The following is a 19,017-nucleotide window of genomic DNA, read 5'->3' as shown; positions in this document are numbered from 1 at the left end:
ACTCCTGTCACAAGCACTGTCAGAAACTTAAGTGGGGGAATCTGAAAAGCTCCTAACACCTTTTGGTGAATGAGTTCAGCTATCTCTCTTCCATAAGAGCTATTGATCACCTACTAGGCGTTAGGCTCTGGGCCAGGACTTTTCTCCACGGTAGGAAGGACTTGGCAGCAGGAAAGCGTCTGCCAAAGAAGAAAAGTGGGGCTGTAAGGACAAATTTCATTTATTTGAAGTTTTGCCTCAGGAGATGGCCACATTTATCACTTAGTAACCATTAAGTCACCACACAGTGTGATGATGCTCATCCTTTCTGCTGGATAACTCTCCCTCCACAGCTAATTGCCTTACATCTATAGTCTAGTTCTTGTCAGTTTTGTCACACTGTTATTACATACAGTAATGGTGTGTAAGATATTAGCCTGTCATTATATATAAATGTGTCTAAGGAAAACTCATTTCCAAGAATCATTTTTGAAAATGAATCCAGACGAGAGGTAAAAGCTTATTTTCTATCTCCAAGGACAACATAAAGTAACTCTGAAGCTTGTGTGAGAATCAGTTAAGGTGGACTCCATGCCCCTAGGAATACAAAGTCGCAGACACATTTTTGGGTGTTATGGAAAGGCCAGGAAAGAGTTAAGCTGGAAAGAAGAAGCATCTTTCTTCTCTAACTGTGCCCTGCCTTGAGGGGATGAACAGCCCAGCCCTTTTCCCACTTACCATTCCTCTATTTATTTTATTATGGTTAATAACACGTGACCAGAAAATCATTTTTATCATTTTCCCTCTGGTGCCATTAAGTTTAATTTCCTTGTTTTAATAATACAGCACCAGTGACTTGCCTGATATAAGAACTTTTCTCTTCCAGTTATCTATTAGAGTAACATTTTAATTTATTACAAAATGTACATTTCGTATAACTTGCAAAACCCTGGGGTTGTGACATCCCTAAGGGTTGGATGCTGTGTTCTTGGTGTCTTCTCAGTTTATTTGTTTCTGACAGCTTTCACCACTGGGATGTAAACACTACAAAAGGCGAGATGTTGTGTGTCTTGTATCCGTGGAACACTGCCTGCATGTGGCAGGTGCTCAAGAACGCACCATGAATGATGGACAAAATGTACACCTTCTCAAACCTCATGCCCTCTCACCTCTTACCAGGCACAAAACAGTAAATCTTTATTTCACATGAAGAGTTGGTCTATGAAATGGCACAGAAATGGGTTCTAATCATGCCCATAAAATGGATTAATCTTAGGATATCTAAAAACTTTAAATACAATAAGCATCTGTCATCTGTAATGGGAAGATCTTATGCTGGGTACTGAGGGCAAAATAAAGGTACCCTAGACACTGGGTCTGCCCTGCAGGGGCTTATCATCTGGTAGGAGGAACCTGGTGATGACCTACAGAGAGAACCCAGTGTGACCTCAAGACTTTTACCTTGCAAAGTTTTCTAGAATCCTCACTGGTGCCATTCATCCGGCACTTCCAAATAAAGATTCAACTTACCGGCTCTGGAACCAGATTGCCTGAGTCCAGGTCCTGACTCAACCAAGTATTAGCTCTGTGACTTTGGGCAACTTACTTACCTTCTCTACACCTCCATTTCCTCATTTGTAAAATAGGAATAAAAACTGAACTAATCTCATGAGGCTGTTGTGATGATTGAATGAGTTCACGTATGTGCAATGCTTAGAATTGTACCAGATACAGGTCAAGCATTCAATTAATATTAGCTATTATTTGGTTTATTATTGCCACTTTGTTATAAATTCCATTTTGTATGGCTATCTTGAGCTACCAGTTTTTATTAATGTATATATCTACATTTTAAAGATTTTATTTATTTATTCATGAGAGATACACAGAGAGAGGGAGAGAGAGAGAGAGGCAGAGACACAGGCAGAGGGAGAAGCAGGCTCCAGGCAGGGAGCCCGATGTGGGATTCGATCCCGGGTCTCCAGGATCACACCCTGGGCTGAAGGTGGTGCTAAACCGCTGAGCCATCCGGGCTGCCCTAATGTATATTTTAAATAGAATTATTTTTATTGCTCTTTAGAATGATACATGATTTTTAAAGACTTACATTATGTAGAGAAAAAAAAATGTTTCTCTATAATCTGACCCCAAAAGAGAACCATAATTTACAATTTGGCAAAATTCCTTCCACATAACAATTCGTGTTTTTAAGAATGTGTAGATATATTTTTAACATAATTTTATTATAATATACACACTGTTCCACTAAGAGCCTACTCGTAAAATTCAATGTATTGAGATAATCTGTGTAAATATCCTAAGATCTATTCCAAGATTTATATAACCATTATTGTATTAGCAGACATTTAGGCCATTTACGGGTGAATACTATAGTAGTCACAAAGATTTGGGCTGTACTGTTCACGCTAAAGCTCATGTTTTTTGAAGGAAGTGTCATTGAATTCCCAAAGAGCTCTGCAAATAGGAATTTCTGAATGTGTAAATTGACTGACTGATTGACCATTTTAGGAGAACTGAACAAGCAGCAGAAGCAAGCTTTAACCGTTGAAAGTTCAATTTGTAAACTTTTTTTAAAAGTTCTAAAAAATGTTTTGACTAGCATGACATAACTATTTCTCAGGATGGTTGTGAAGACAAAATAAGGTAAATGCATATAATTTATATGAACCCACATAAATGCTCAATAGTTGCTGCCTATCGTTATCATTAGGACAGCAATTAACAGGAAGAATCTAGACACCATCTGTCTTTGATGACTTAGTCACTGACCTAGGTCATGTCTCTGGCAACCACCTTAGGTTCTAGAATTCTACTCTTTAATGAGTAGGGATTGTACTAAAAGATAAATTAGAGCATAGAAATAAAAGCATGGAATCACTACTTGTCCTGATCCTTCCAGTCACTAAAAATTATCTACATGATGTTTTTTAATTAATGAGAAAGGTTAAAAATAGTGTCTATCAAGTTTGCTTCCCTTGTCTAATGACCTGTAAAAGGAGTGGCACTTCTGATTAGCATTTCATTACCTCATTCAGCTTGCCCACGCTGGAGAAAGAAAGATTAGTTAGGAAAATCGACATAGGAGAGGAGCAGGAGAGGGGATGATTATTGAACAGGGCACAAGTTCTGCTTCTTATATCACAGTTGTTTTATTCAGGGTTCCTCAACCTTGGCATTAGGGACATTTGGGGCCAGGTAATTCTTTGCTGTGGGGGCTGTTCTGTGCATTATGCTTAGCAGCATCACTGGCCTCTACACATCTGATGCTAGTAGCATCTCTTCCCACCAAGTCTGATATCCCAAAATGTCTCCAGACATTGCTAATGTTGTCTGGGGGCAAAAGAAAACCACTGATAAATATATACGTACATATTTCTTATATAGCATGTTACACTTTGCAAATGCATTTCATATTTACAATAGTTGTGTGGGTATGCTGGGAAGATATTCTCCACTTTATACATGGGGAAAACATGATCCTACAATACCATATGTTGTGAAATCAAAATTTTAATTTTGAACCACTGAGATGACATCATGAGTCAGACCAGAAGAAAATAGTCCCTGTTTTTGTTTTTTGTTTTAGCGTATTTTAGTAAAAAGTCAAAACTTCTCCCCCTCACTTGAAGACCACCAAGGGCATGTCCAGGCAGCCAGCCTCAAAGAGGACCCCTAAACAAAAGACAAGTCTAAGATTCAGCTGTGTAATTCAGAGTTAATTTTGGGTTCAATCCATTAGCTGTAGAGATAATAGTTTGAAGAAAAATTTGCCTGCTCTTGCAAAGGTGGAAAATGGGATGGCATGTGAATAAATGATTCTAATCACGGCAATGATAGATCTTTAAGAGGTATGAGCATTCAATCTACAAAGAAAGTCTGCCCATTAATTAAAATTGTTATGGAGAGACTCAGAGAGGATTAAAATAGATAAAACCCGTAGCAACAACAGGCCTAAAAACCAATGTCTTGGAAAATCAAGAAACTGCCTGAAGACAGGGACTCATAAGCTACAGACATTAAAAGAGGAGAGGTTTCTAGATACCAGGAAGAGCTCGAATATCCCAAGGAGTTGGAGAGTAAGGAGAAAAACTATAGGAAATCCAGCAAAGTCATCGACTCTGAGGCTGAACCCCTGAACGGCGCAAGCAGGCATTTACTAATTCACACATGTCATTTCACTGGTTGTGTGGATACCAACGCAGCTGCTTATTTCTGCTTTTATCTGCTGAGGCTTTTTTACTACATCAGAACCCAGGTTTGTAGACAGTGAAAATGTCATCACATTAAAAACAATCTGCTTCACATGTGTGAGATAATAGGATTTGGGGTTAATGAGCTCATGTCTGGGATATCGATCCAAATGTGAATAACTTGTAATTGGCCATCACTCAATAGCAGCTTATAACTAGTCTGGGCTATATGAATGGGTTGCTTTATTCACTGAAATAACTACAGAACCACAAAAACCAAAACTTGCTCACAGAACTGGCCAATTGCCAAACAGCATCTCCCCTCCTCTCCTTCCCCTCACTCCCCTACTTCCAGTTAAATACAAAATTGTGAGGAGAATATAAGATAATGCATAGGTTTATCATCAATTACTGGCCTGGCATGCCCCCCATGTAGAATGAAAAAGCCATGATTTAAGACATAGCAAGAGACCTTCTTTTTTACCAGGAAAGCATCACTTTTATTATTTTGCCACCATAAATCCAGGTTTTGAAAGGTTTGATCTCTCAATAGTAAGGTTATTCTTAAAAAGGATGTTTTTAAACAAAGCCATACCCAGGTCTAATTTCCTACGATTCTATTAATGGTAACACCCTCTTGGGTCAAGACGCTCCCTGAAATTATTATCCATGAACCAAAATATTATGCATGAATAGTTACATTGACAATTTATCAGGTTAACTATCAAGCTATGGATACTAGCATTGGTGAGGTAGCCAAGGAAAGAATTCAGAGAAACAGGAAGTATCAGCCTCCACTCAGTGGAGGCTAGAACTGTTGAGACACCATCATGGGCCTCCTGTGGAGCCAGGGGCCACAGGCTGAGCAGCAGTATGTAAAGGACAGAGCATGGGTCTTGGAGTTGGGTTTAAAGGCTACATTTATCATGTATATAATGTGTAATCATTGGGCAAGCTCCTAAAGATCTCTGAGCCTCAGCCTTCATATCTAAGGGTATGAAGGCTGCCCTAAAAGTTAATTGTGTGAATTGAAAAGATGGTGATTATTAAGAAACTTGTCACTTATTAGGTACCAAATAAAAACTAGTTTCTTTATGTACTCCCAGGAGGCTTGTCAACCCTGTACTGGGCCATGGAGCAATCACTATTAATCTCAAACCCGTAAGGGGTCAAGCATCTTAAAATGATTCAAAGAAAGATGGGCAGCCCGTCTGTGAGTATATAGCTATTTGCCTGTGCGTGGCTGCATTCATCCATACTTCATGTAAAACACTTATTATGAGACATAAGTCCCCATTTCTGCTGCTGTAGGATTGGAACTCTGAACTTCTAGCTCCAAAAATCACTCTGATCATGAGAATGAGACTAAACCAAAAGCCTGGGTGAAGATTCTGACGTGGGGTTCAGAGCCTTCTGCGCCAAGACGAACACTAGGGGGAGACTCTCTCCTTCTCAGCTGAGAAAGATTTGTAAATCCCCTTGCTCAGTCCCCACCCAACACTCTATGAACATCTCATGATCAGTATCAAGAAATTGATAAGCAGATTCCGGCAGGCAGCAAAGACCACTTATGGGAAGGGGAAATGACACCCAACAAGGTGATGAGAAATTATTTCCCTAATGTCGTTCAGGAAATCTAAAACAAGTTAAGATTAAGAAACCACAGTTTATAACCCTCTAATAGTATCGATTACACAGCAATATGTAATCACACTATTTGATTTTTCTTGCCATATTTAGTGGCTAACAAGATTAGTGATTACATATTAACATTAATGATAATAAAAAATAATACCTAATGTGTATATAGCTTCACGTGTACTTCTGTTTTTTTTTTTTTCATTCTTCCAACCTTCCAGGCGTAGATACTTCAATCCACTTTTCTATTAGAAAAATTGAGATATAGAGAGGTTAAATGACTTAAAAAGTAGCATGAAACAGTGGTCAAGAGCACAGATTGCAGAATCAGACTGACTGGGTTCAAGTCTCACCTTGACCACTCACTGGCTCTGTGACCTCACAAGCTAACTAACTTCACTTTCTTTGCTGTAATACCAAGGATAATCACAGTACCTCCCTGCTTGGTTAATTAGGAGAAATAAATGAGTTAATACATATAAAACACTTAGAATAAGTGTTTGACACATTGTAAGCACTTAATATGTGTTAGCCATTATGAGACCTAAAGTCACATTTCTACTTATTAATTTATACATTACTTAATTGTCACTGTGTCAGTTACTGTCTTAGGCATTGGGGGAAACTAATGAAAAAGATCTGGTGCCTGGGTAGCTCAGTCGGGTAAGTGTCTGCTTTTGGCTCAAGTCACAATCTCAGGGTCCTAGGATCAAGCCACACATCAGGATCTCTGCTCAGTGGGGAATCTGCATTTCCTTCTCCCTCTATTCCTCCCCCCCCCCCCGTTTGTGCTTGCTCTCTCTCTCTCAAATAAAAAAAATTTTTTTAATCTTTTTTAAAAAGATCTTATAGTTTATTGGGAAAGATAGACATTATGTGATTCTCATGAACATGAGCTGAGTACTCTGACAGAAGAAGCAGGCGTCATTCAGCACCCTGGAAGAGAGGTTAGGGCCAGGTAAGGGATGGGTAGTGAGAGGGCCTGAACTGGACCCCAGCTGCACCTGAAACATTAGCAGCAGCAAAGAGAGATTCTCATCCACAGCTCTAAAGCCATTTTTAAAGCTTATAGATGAAGAAAACTAAGATTCCTAATTCTGAAACTTTCTGGACAAATCATTTGGCTCCTGGGTTTCCATTTCCGTACACGTGAAATGCCAATCCCTTACAGTTGCTCTGGGGAAGGAATTAAAAGTACTGTGTGGGCTTCCATGATTTGTGAAGAATCTACTAGGGCACAAAAACCTGGCAGTGAAATTAGTGGGTAATTGTCAGATCAACCACACACCTTTTCTTAAAAGAGATCATGTCAAAGGAGTACACATAAACACCAGGGGTCTTCTCCATGGCATCCCAGGGCCAGAAAATATCTTTGGGTTCCTGTCTGGTTGCTTCCAAACTTTTTGCTACTAATGATACCTTTTACTAGTTGTCTATCATGAGCTCCCTGCTTTTAAATACTCGAGCTACCATGTTGATCATATAAGTACAAACTGATAAATTCTTCATTTAGATTCATTAGAGAGCATTTCAGGGATCCCTGGGTGGCGCAGCGGTTTGGCACCTGCCTTTGGCCCAGGGCGCGATCCTGGAGACTCGGGATCGAATCCCACGTCGGGCTCCCGGTGCATGGAGCCTGCTTCTCCCTCTGTCTGTGTCTCTGCCTCTCTCTCTCTCTCTCTCTGTGACTATCATAAATAAATAAAATCTTAAAAAAAAAGAAAAAGAACATTTCATACATGTAAGGTGGGAGCAACCATTCTGAGCTGCTATAATCCAACCAAAATAAGATAAATATTTCCTATTAAACACTTATTGAAAAAATTAGGGAAAAATGGAAAAGAATAAAGGAGTAGAATAACTGTCAAGACTTTGACATACGTCTTTTCAATCTATTTTAGGCACTGTTTTAAAATAGTCAAGATCACATTGCATACTCCTAAAGTAAAGAAGATGGACATTTCTTTAGGTGGGGGTATCAAGTATCATTTATCCTTCCCAAAGTCTGCCCCTTTACGCACCTGGAGATCCCATACCACCTTGTAATATTCATATCATAGCACTTCCCATATGGTACTAAATTAATCTGTTTTTACATGTGATTCTCTACTGGGCACTGAATGTTTGTGTCTACCCAGTTTTTTTATGTTGAAATATAATCCCCAGTGTGATGGTATCTGGAGGTGGGGACTTTGGGAGGTGATTAGGTCATGAGGCTAGAGCCCTCATAAGTGGGATTAGCGCCCTTATGATAGAAACCCCAGAGAGATCCCTTGCCATTTCTACCATGTGATGTTAAAGGAAAGACAGCTATGTATGCACAGGAAGTGGGTCTGCAGCAGACACTGAACCTGCCAGCACCAGGATCTTGGACCTCACAGCCTCCGTAACTGTGAGAAATCAAGGTATGTTGTTGAGAAGCCACCCCATTTACGGCATTTTCATTATAACAGCATGAGTGGACTAAGAATACCCTCCATGCTGTAAAACTATGTCTTATTCATCTTCACACCCCAGCACTCTGCAACATACCTGGCACATAGTACACATTCAGTCCTTTTTTTTTTTTTCCTGTACTGAATTAAACCGCTTAAATTAAACTGAAATATTGAAACTCTGTTACTGCCTTTGCGCATCACAGAAGCCTTGGCTTAGCTCTCTTATTTCACAGATGATAACACCGAAAACTGGAGTAGTTAAGGGACAGAGGCTTCCATATATAAGATTGAGTGATTGCCAAAAAGCAACAGATGATGATAGAAGCTGGCATGTTCTGGAATTCCATCACTTTAAGATAACCACTCTTCATGTTTTAGTGGCCATCTTTCATGCAACTTGTACAAATGGGATAATAGCATAATATTCTTTTCCATCATGAATAGTTTCTAAAACTGTAGTTCTTTTTTTTTTTCTTTTTTTTTTTTTCAAAATTCCTCCTCCTCTCTGTCCTCCCCCTCTCCACCAGACATCCCTCTGCTCCAACCCCCGTGTAATCGGCATTAATGGCCTGGTATGTGTCATTTCATAATATTTCCATGCTGCTAGAATCATAGACAAACATAAATACAGATATAAAGTAGCATTGTTATTTTCTGATTCAAAAATGGGATCACACTATCTATATATACTTTTTGTACTTAACAATACATTGAAGAAATATATTCAAGTCAACTGTTTTGGACTTGCCTCCTGGGAAGTGGGGTCAGGTGCTACACTGCCTGTACAGGATTTCACACCTGTGGATCAGGCCTTCTGTAAGCCCCCGAATGAGTTTTGGCTGCAGCCTTACAGATTGGAAAGGCAAGCCTGTACTGAGAAACAGGTATCTATCGCCATCAGAACAAGACACTGATCCTTCCAGGATGGAAGGGGCCCAAAGTAGTTGAGTTGCCACCAAGGCACTGATAGGTTCCTTGAGGAATAGTGCTCATCCTGTCCCCTCCAGGCCCCTGAGCAGCCAGCTGGGCCACTGGCCATAGCCTAGGGTTCTAAGAGCCTCCCCAGGCAGTAAATGTGCCCCATCCCCTGAGGTCTTCGCTGGTGTTAAATCTCACATCTGGAGATAGTTCCCTGAAGTCTGTGACATCTTGCTCATCCAATGTTACGTTTTGACTCCTTAGACTCCCACCAAAATTTATTCCTGGGCATACTGCCCTTGCTCCTGTCAGTATGTGCTACTTAGTTGTTGCAGTTCCTCTGAGGTAGAATCTCTCTCCTTGCATCAAGCCTAGCACATCCCCCAGCTGGAATCTTTTGGGAGTTAACCCTAGTTATGGCACTGGCATCGAAGAGAAGCAGCAGGTGCAACCCCTTAGAGGGACACCTGCTGCCCCGTGGAGGTGAGCCTCCGCAGTGCCTTCCTACATGAGAGAAGTGCTGGCTCTTCATAGAGGGCGGTGGGCTGAAAGCCTGTGGGTTCAGAGGAGTTTACAGAGCCATGGTCCTTGTGGGTGTCTACCTTGATGCCCACATCTCATATATCCAGGTCCCAAGCTTTCCCAACCAGGGCTCTGACCTTAGCACTACAGACATGGCTTAAGAAATTAAAGGTCTCCTGGAGCTTTAAACTAAGTCCCACACTTGCTCCTCAGCTACATCCAAGCTTCCACTGAGGGGGTAGGGCCTCTGGGTAAACTCCCACAGAGAGTCCTGCCAGTTCCCCCATTTAGCCTTTAGTGGTGTATTAACAGCTCTCAGCTTTTCATTAGCTCTCTGCAGGGCATTAATACAACCTCTAAACACCAACCAAAACCATTGCCTTTATATGCATTTGTTCCTCTCTCCCCTCTGGCCCCATTGCATTTCAAATATCTGAATCATTAAGATTATTCCCATCCACCTGGGTCACCAAGAGTGAAATTTTTAGCAGTTGGGCTGCTACCGTATGGCCGAGGACTATTGGTGCCCTACATATTACATGATGATAGGCAGAAAAGAATGATGCTCCCCAACCTGATCAAAAGAAAAAAAATGTCTACATCCTAATCATCAGAACCTGTAAATATGTTTTCTTACATTATGAAAGGGACTTTGTAGATGTGATTAAGCCAAGGATCTTGGAATGGTGAGATTATCCTGAATTGCATATTGGTGGGTCCAGTGTAATGACAAGAGTCCTTATAAATGAAAGAGAGAGTTGAGTGGCAGACTCTTGGTTCCAGCTCAGGTCATGACCTCAGGTTCCTGGGTTCAACCCCATGTCCAGGTCCCTGCTTAGTGGGGAGTCTGCTTGTCTTCCTCTCTTTATGCCCCTCCCCCTACTTGCACAAGCACGCGCGCTCTCTCTCTCAAATGTACAAATATATCTTAAAAAAAAAAAAAGAAAGAGGGAGTTAGAAGTGTCAGAGTCAAAGAGGGATTGGAAGATGTTATGCTACCAGCTTTGAAGGTGAAGGCAGGGACTATAAGCCAGGAAGTCCGGGCAGCCCCTCGAGAATGGCAAAGGCAAGGAAGCAGACTCTCCCCTAGCACCTTCAGAAGGAACACAGCTCTGCCCACACCTTGATAGTAGCCCAGTGAAACCCATTTTGGACGTTTAGCTTCCATAACCTTAAGAGAATAAGTTGTTTTAAGCAACCAAACTTGTGATAATTTGTTAGAGCAGCAATAGAAAACAGTTACACACCGGGTTAGGTCTTCCTTGCCAGCAGCAAATGATCCAGCCCAACCACATCTTACTGCTTTCTCAGACATTTCCTAGTACCACCAATGACGTGTTTAAGTCCTCTGAGAAGCAGCCACCAAGACAGAATTAGAATTGCAAATAATTTACCGGAGGAAACGCTCATGGTTGTGATGCAGTTTACAGATTACAATGCAGGTCTGGCACTTGTGCAAGAAAAGACGAGAAAGGAGGATTGGATAGAAAAAAGCCTCTGGCTGCAGTATAACTTAGAGAAGTCTCATCCAGGCCACTGGAGGGCCCCACAATAAAAGCTGTCCAACCCAGGGAGCCTGTGACCTCAGCATGAGTGCTGTGGTAGATCTGAAGGTAGAGCAGCTGGTGTAACCTTCTCGAAGCAAGTTATCTTGAGGGGAGATCTAAAGAGCTCATCTGCATAGACACGTCACTCCCCTACCACCACCCAGTGCAGGCTGTGCTAATTAACCATAGGCCCCCTACTGGGGCAGAGCCTTGCCCACTGGGGTTCCCACGTGGCCAAGAAAATATCAGAGCACATGTTCTCTGCAGTGGGCGGATCCAAGAGCCAGATGGAGAGGGGCTAAGCTACACCTGCCAGGGTCCTGATCCTCAGATTCCCCAATCAGATGATTCCTTGCTCCTCAACTGTTGAAGAGAGTTTGGAGAAGCCAGGATTGCCCCCCAAATAGAACTCTCTCCATGTGGAAAAAGCATTAGAAGAGAGAGATAATGTGCCCTCCTGTCAGACTGTTGGAACAAACGACTTCCGATTTTATTGCCAGATTGCTTTCAAATAAGGTTAAAATGCCTGCCAGCAATGGTGAGACGATCGGCTTCTACTTTCGCACTAAGTACGATCTCTGTTTTCAAATTCTGCCCTTCTGATAGGTACCAGATATTTCATTTTTATTGCATCTGCATTTGCCGGACTGCTAGGAAGATGGGACATATCTTTTCATATGTCATTTGTCTTATGGTTGTGCTTTGTCCATTTCACCGTTGGGTTGTTTGGGTTTCTCTTGTTAATGTGTTCGCAGAGGCTGTGTGGATAGTGCAGCTATTAACCCCTTATCTGCTGTATGCATTGCAAATATTTTCCAGCCTATATATTTTTTGGTCATATTTTTAACTGACGTCTAGCTTACATACAGTATTATATTAGTTTCCAGTATACACCCTAGTTATTCAACATTCATATACATAAAAAAGTGATTTGAGGCCTAGTTTTATGGTATCTTAAGATAAAACATTTTAGGCTTTATAAAGTTAAATATACTTTTCTTTTATAGTTTCTGGGCCACTTCTCTTTGCTTGTTTGATCTCCCTATTCCCACATTTTAAATAGAGTCTCCTAATTTTTTTCTAAGATTTTTACTATTTTATTTTTACATTTACTGTTTTATTCATCTGAAAAAAAATTTTGTATTATTGTTTCTTTTCTTATCACAAAATAATACAGGTTCCTTGTAGACATTTTAGGAAACTTCAGATAATAAATAAGAAAACAATTCTAAATTACTCTTAATTTTCCACCTGCCAACACGCAGCCCTGTGAATGTTTCTATATCCTTTCAGTCTTTTCTTCTATGCATTGCACACAATCCATTAATTATTTTTAAAAGATTATACGATAAATTCTGTTATATAATCTGGTTTGGTTATTTACCAATACAATTAGAACAATTTTTCACATCATGAAATAATTCTCTACAACATATTTTTAATAGCACAGGAATAAACCAATAATTCCAATGTATAAATGTACTGTCATTTGTTTAATCAAATCCCTGTTTGGGGACATTCATATTGTCCTGTTTTTTTGCTAGAAAAACAATATCCTATGATGCTGCCTCTCATTTGTTAGATGACGTTTTGTACTTTGTCAAAGAACTCACTTAGTTTTGAGTATGTTTGTTCAATTTTAATAGCATCTAAAATTACCTACTTAAAAATCAGATAAGAAGAGGAAAAGAAGATCCATTTGTTTTTCTCCGGGTTGCTGTATTGAGACACCTGAACTGATTTGAAGCTACCATTAAAAAAAACTGCAATTGATGGGTTTAGAAATTATGTTTCTAAAGAGCATCAACTAGAAAGAGTTCAGAATTGAAGAGTTCAGAAGTTAAAAAATAAACAATAAAGAGAGCACAGACAAAACCACCAGATGGAAGGATTAGAAAATCCTGAAGCACCAACAGCCAGGTGAAGGATCAATAGGGTAACAATGCCAGTTCTATTAATACCACCACCACCTACACACCAAGAAGCCTTGCCTCCAAGCTCTTTTGGAAAGAGACAGACATAAATCAATAAACATTCCATTTTGGATTTTACTAGACTCTCAAGACAAAAAAAAAAATGAGTAGTAGAAAGTATAAGGATGAGTAGAAAAAAAATTATGAGCATAGAATATATTTTAGTTAAAATATAATTTTAATTTTAAATAAATCTGAATATTTGAAAAAATAATCTAAGTGGAACAAAAGCGTGTACGTTTGTCTGCCATCAAACATATTTCTATTTACGAAATACGACTTGCAATTTGGAGATTTCTCTGTCATGGTTGCCTTCCATAATGAACTCTATCCTAAACAAGAAAATATAAAGAAATATATTATTGAACTGTATACAATGAACCACAGAATGCAAAGTTAGAAGAGAATTTACAACTCAACTAGTCTGACTCTAGCATATACTACTGGGGAAGCTGAGGCCAGAAAAAGAGAAGTAATTTGCTAAAGATCAGACGTCAGTGACCAGCTGAGCCAGGAAATGCAGATCTCCTGCCTCTTAGCACAAGGTGCCCACCACAAAAACATCACAAATCAAGAACATGGTTATACTTGTTCATGTGCCTTGTGGTCATGACTTACACATCAAGGCAGGGAGGCAGCAAGATAAAATCTACATATAGATGTGTAACCACAATCATTTGAGCACTGCTTAAACAGCTAGCTATTAGTCCTCTGGCTGTCCTATGCCTTCAACGTTCACACGGGAAGCTCTCTAAAAAGGAGATAACAGACGAAGTCAGGAGAGGAGCTCCCGCCACAGCACCAGTTTCCTGGGACAGCACTACAGCCTGCCATTTTCCTGGTGCCAACATTGAAGGAGTGGCCTGATTGGCTCTTTCTTCAATGCATGTCCCCAGGGTAGGAGACCCTTAAACGCTATTCTTCTGAGGGAATTTTACAGTTAACAGCCAAGTGGAAAATGTTCAACACAATTAGATCTAACACCTTCTGAGTAGCAAATTAAAAATACATGACATTAAAAAGGACATTTTGGGGTTTTATTTTTTTAAGCTTAAGGTTAAAAAAACTTAGAAAGGAGAAAAGTACGTTTAGCCTGGAGCAAAAATTCTTGACTTTTCTCTGACACAACACATGTCCCATCTATAACAGTCACAACAGGGTATGAGTTTCTGCACAGAATGTGGTTTGCTGGATATAACTTCACCCTGTCTCCATACTGCTACTGATAAAACACCATAATTAGTTAATGATGAGATGAGCACTGGGTGTTATATGTTGGCAAATTGAATTTAAATTTTAAAAAAAGAAATAGGGAAAAATTCCAATAAAGAAGAGAAATAAGGCAAAAAAAAAAAAAAAAAAACAACCCACCCACCATAATTGGGATAATATTTGGATATTTTAGAATAAAGTCTGGCACAGGAGTCTGGATCCTCCTTAATTCAGAAGCTGAAGCTGTTTGGACTGTGTTTATAATATGCATTTATTGTTAGTAGTGATAATAAAAATGGCCAAAATTATTCTAATTGGGAATTAACTGCACACAACTGTAATTTTTTAATAATAATAACAACCATAGTAATGGTAGTTACATGGAGAAAATATTTTCTCAAATGCTTACAACAGAGCCTGGCATACAGAATACTCAATAAAGTTTAGAGGATATTATGGTTGTTGTTGAAGACAACTATCAACTACAATTACATGTAAATATTTCAAAACCAGGATAATCTATAGCATAAAAGCAGAATTTCATGTAGCAGGTGCCTCTGGTATCCCTATAACATGTTCTCTGCCCATCTCTAATATCAGCTATGGCTACAATGGACAGTTAAATGCAAGCTCTCCTACCTCACACTACCAGTGGAGATACTAATGCAAATGGGGTATTGCATTAAGCATTCTGCACCACACCTTGGAGTTTACTCACCTGGATATGCAAGGCAAGCCTGGAAGCACAGAAAAGGAAAAGCTTGTAAAGAAACTCTCAATTTATGGGGGGCAGGAGCCACTGTATTCAGGACAACTCCAGGGGTGAGCTACTCAGGTGATCTCAGTAGAACTGCCCTCCCCATAGTAACTGTTCCCAGCAGATTACTCCTCCCCTCTCCTATTCCCCTGACACCCTCACTCTTTCTTCCTGGGACCACCTCCCAAGTTAACCACCTGTACCCAAATCCTTGTCTCAGGCTCTGCTTTTAAGAGAACCCAAATTAAAGCATTGCATTCCTCAGTCTAGGTGATTTCCAGAAATATAAACTAGAAATACTTTAGATAGGTGCTCCTCAACACACAGAAATGTCAGATTATTTTGTTTTGGAGTAGAAATATTTTAAATGGAAGAGAAAGCCTTATTAGAAAGGACCTTTTGTAAAATAAGATTCATAATATTTTATTGTGTGAAACCATAAAAAAGTTGTGGAAAATAAATTTGTATGGGCAGCCCTGGTGGCCCAGTGGTTTAGCACTGCCTTCAGCCCAGGGCGTGATCCTGGAGACCCTGGATCAAGTTCCACGCGGGGCTCCCCGCATGGAGCCTGCTTCTCCCTCTGCCTCTCTCTCTCTCTGTATGTCATGAATAAATAAATAAAATTTTTAAAAATTGTAAAGAATTAGAGGAGACAAAAAAGAAGAGAAAAACCAATGTTTTCAGTAGTTGACCAATATTCCCATGTTCTGCATGGATGAGCCAGGTGATCATTGGCCCTTGTTCAGTTCTTTCTGATGCAAGGCCTTAAGAACATTTATTGTGTAACTACTTGTATGTCTGATTAATTCAAGCCTGAGATCTTTGGCTGAATGAGGTCTTGGCAAAGTTCCAGAGGCTAATGGATAATTTGTAGCAACCATATCATGGGCATTTGGCTGCATGTCCAACAATGTGGGGGTAATAGCCAGTATTTGTTGGAATACTTAAGGCCCTTAATGATTGTTGCAAGTGACACAACCAAGTTAGAATGTCATAAAACTCTAGAGAGATCAAGTGACGAAGAGAAAACACTCAAGCATTTTCATATAATTGCCTTCAGAGTACTGACCATATAAAATTTAATTCCACAGGTACATTTAGAGCACTTACTATGACACAGAAATTAATAGTTATAGAACAGTTCACATCTACTATCTCATTCAAACCCAACATAACCAGTAAGATGGGGATTATTTACTTGACTCAGTAAGATGGGTATTATTTACTCGACTTCACAGATGATCCAACTGAGACTCAAGAAAGTGGTCACACACAAAAAAAAGTGGTCACAGCAGGAGGGTGCTCTATGAATTCTGGTGAACTGAATGATCTACAGGAATCCAGATCTTCTAATTTCTTCTTCTTTGCTTTTTCTCCTACTTTTGGCTGCCTTTTTGCACAGGACCAAGTGCCACCTCAACAGGAAATGCAAATGATTAGTCTTTGCTCTCTACCTTGAGGACTCTTACCATTGAGGATGGAGAAGGGTGGTGTATTGGATTAAGTGAATTGACCCATGACATATGAATTTACCAAAGAGAGAAGAGTACTAGCTAGCATGGTTAGGAAAGGCTCTCTAAAGGGGAATGGAGGTAGAGCTGGACTCGAAGGGATGGTCAGGATTTTCATGGGGCAAGAGGAGACACTGAAAGCCTTGCCACCAGCTAAGAGGATACTGAGATGACAGCTTTAGGTTTTGAAAAATCTCGTAGGTCTTGGTGACTCTCTGGTGACATTGTGAAATATCTCAGTTTGTCATATTTCCTACGTCAGAATTTATTATTAGATAATGATTCATTCTCTTCTCCAAATATGTTCTTTGTCTTCAGAGATTCATTTTCTCTTCTGCAACTTACCTGGATAAAGACCATACATCAGAATGGATAAATCAAGTGATACAGCTAATAATCATTAAACATATGTATTATTTTCCCCCTCTGTGAGATGGTGATGATTAAGGAATTATATGCAGAAATGAGGATTCGCTTGCTAGCGATTACTATCTATTCATTCAACAAATATATTTAATGTCTACTACATGCCAGGCATGGGGTTAAAGTAATAAAATAGACCAAGCACCCATATCAGTTAGGAACCAACATAGCTCAAAATAAAGAAAATTCCCACCCCACCCCAGTGGCTTTACTGAAGAGGGTAGCATGATTTCCACTTAACAAGAAATCATGAGGGAGGTGGTCAGGGCTGGTAGGATGTGCCATGATGCCATCAGGGACCCTGTTTCTCTCTAGCTTTCTCCTCAGCCTCCTTACAGGGCTAGTTTTTGTACTGGCAATTTCATAATCACAAGACATCTATTCCAGAAGCCTGTCAAGGACTTCTGGGAAGTCTTTACTTTCCTACACAGGCATTGCTCCTTCCTTCTTACTCCTTCTGCTTGTTTTGAATACAGGTATGATTTCAGACTTCTGCTCACATGTTACTGACCAGAGGTGTAGTACATGGCTACCCCTAGCTGCAAATCAGAATGTGAGAGTAAGCATTCTTAGCTGGACATATTTCCACCCCAAATAAAACCTGGGATCTGTGAGGAAGAAGGGGCACTCTAGTTCTCCAGCAGTATCTGCCATAGGCCATGCATCGTGGAGCTCATATTCTTGTCTAGCAGATTATATCTTTAGGGCTCTACGGTGGCGGCAGCTGGAGCCAGGAGAACAGGAATTTGTTGGAATGATGTAAACCAGCTCACAGAATCAAAGGGAAATTGGAGGTTCAGGTCATAGAAAGATGAGACCTGGGGCAGCCTCTGAGTAGTCTCATTTGATGGCAGTGATCTCACAAATGAACCCCAAACACAGAAGTGGTACCAAGAATTAAGAGAAGAGTCCAAGTACTGCATTGGATCCTAGCAATCCTACCAAGTTGGCCCACAATGGGAAAGGTGACTTCCCAAAAGGAAGTCAGAGAGTGCCTACCAAAAAAAGAGGCCAAGGTGCTGAGCAACATAACAGGTCCAGGACATTGGCCAAGGGATTGATACCTGTAAAAAGATTTAAGTTTTCCAGTTGACAAGTTCTCAAGTGCTATTAAGCACTGTAAAATTGTTAATATTGTACCTTTATCTTAAAAGCACATCTTTGCTCCAATTTTTTAATGCTTTAGAAAAATCCAATTTTCAGTTTTCAGAACTGCAAAAAAAAAAAAAAAAAAAAAAAAAGGTTTACAGAAAAAAAAAAAAAAAAAAAACCAGCAGAAGACTAGATGGTTTTGCTATTAAGACTGTCTTCTGGTTACATTTTATATGTAGGTTCTTCTGAATGTAGGTTAGGGAGCTATTAAAAAATTAAATAAGAGAAGAGCATTGCTTCTGCCATTTGACTTGAAGATGTTCACAGCAGGGCAACATAAAATCGGATTTTTACAATGTTGTCTTAAAAAAAAAAATACCATGTACTGAATTAGAAGCCCACGGGCAGATTAGGCCATTAAGAACTATTACCCATATTATTACTGCTAAAATATTTATATATTATAATTTTGTAATAAGGTATTTCCAAAGAAAACAATGTTGGCCTAAAATGCTCATGTTATTAAAGCCATTCCAGCAGAGTGTTGTTTGAAAAATCGCTGAAGCAGCAAAAGCCAAAAACACCGATTTACTGTGAGTTTAGCTTCCCCCCACTTAATTCCTTTTTTCCTGACCCTTCAAAACAGTTACAGCAAATGAAGACCAATAAAGTTAAACACAAGAGGGAACTTGGTTAAAAATAACAAGAAAATTAATATAGATCCAAGTGCTATTGTTATTCACATTCTTTTTATGTAGAATTATTATTATTTTTAAAGATTTTATTTATTTATTCA

The 19,017-nt window shown here is 39.7% G+C and overlaps 1 long non-coding RNA gene across 1 annotated transcript in view; it reads right to left on the bottom strand.

Moving 5' to 3' along the window:
- LOC144297593 (uncharacterized) overlaps positions 1-6,140 on the bottom strand; it is a 77,387-nt gene extending 71,247 nt beyond the window's left edge. Inside the window, exon 1 of the long non-coding RNA XR_013364558.1 lies at positions 5,986-6,140. This is a non-coding gene — a long non-coding RNA (uncharacterized LOC144297593). The remainder of the gene's footprint in view (positions 1-5,985) is intronic.
- Between the last annotated feature and the right edge of the window lie 12,877 nt (positions 6,141-19,017).

The sequence above is a fragment of the Canis aureus genome, chromosome 25 (genome assembly GCF_053574225.1).
Source record: "Canis aureus isolate CA01 chromosome 25, VMU_Caureus_v.1.0, whole genome shotgun sequence".
Classification (NCBI taxonomy): Eukaryota; Metazoa; Chordata; class Mammalia; order Carnivora; family Canidae; genus Canis; species Canis aureus.
Note: the sequence above shows the minus strand (reverse complement) of the source record. Positions and strands in the feature narration are given on the sequence as shown.